This window comes from Plasmopara halstedii (genome assembly GCF_900000015.1).
Source record: "Plasmopara halstedii genome assembly, contig: Scaffold_323, whole genome shotgun sequence".
NCBI classification, from domain to species: domain Eukaryota; phylum Oomycota; class Peronosporomycetes; order Peronosporales; family Peronosporaceae; genus Plasmopara; species Plasmopara halstedii.
The window spans coordinates 1,577,840-1,578,173 of record NW_020187244.1 but is presented as its reverse complement, the minus strand read 5'-3'; positions in this window follow the sequence as shown (position 1 = coordinate 1,578,173).

Here is a 334-nt window from a genome sequence, read left to right as displayed (position 1 = left end):
GATATCCCCGCCACTTCACAAGATATTGGGTCTGACCCTGGTGACGACGTCGTCTTACCAAATGTTCCATGTGATAGTGGACGTCAACGTTCTCATCGAGAAGATTCGGTGGCGGGCGGTGACGACCGGGTCGACCGCTGTCCGGTGACACGTGATGCTCTTCGAGCCCTTGAGGACGAGGTCCGTCGTGATCGGAGCTTCGCTGAGCGTCATGCTGAAGTAGCATATCGCTGTACGGACGCTCTTGACGATTTAAAGCACGCCGTGCGCCGGCTACCTCGCGTTGAGGACTACCGCGCTCTGTCGGAGCGACTCATAGCCGTGGCGTTTGCGT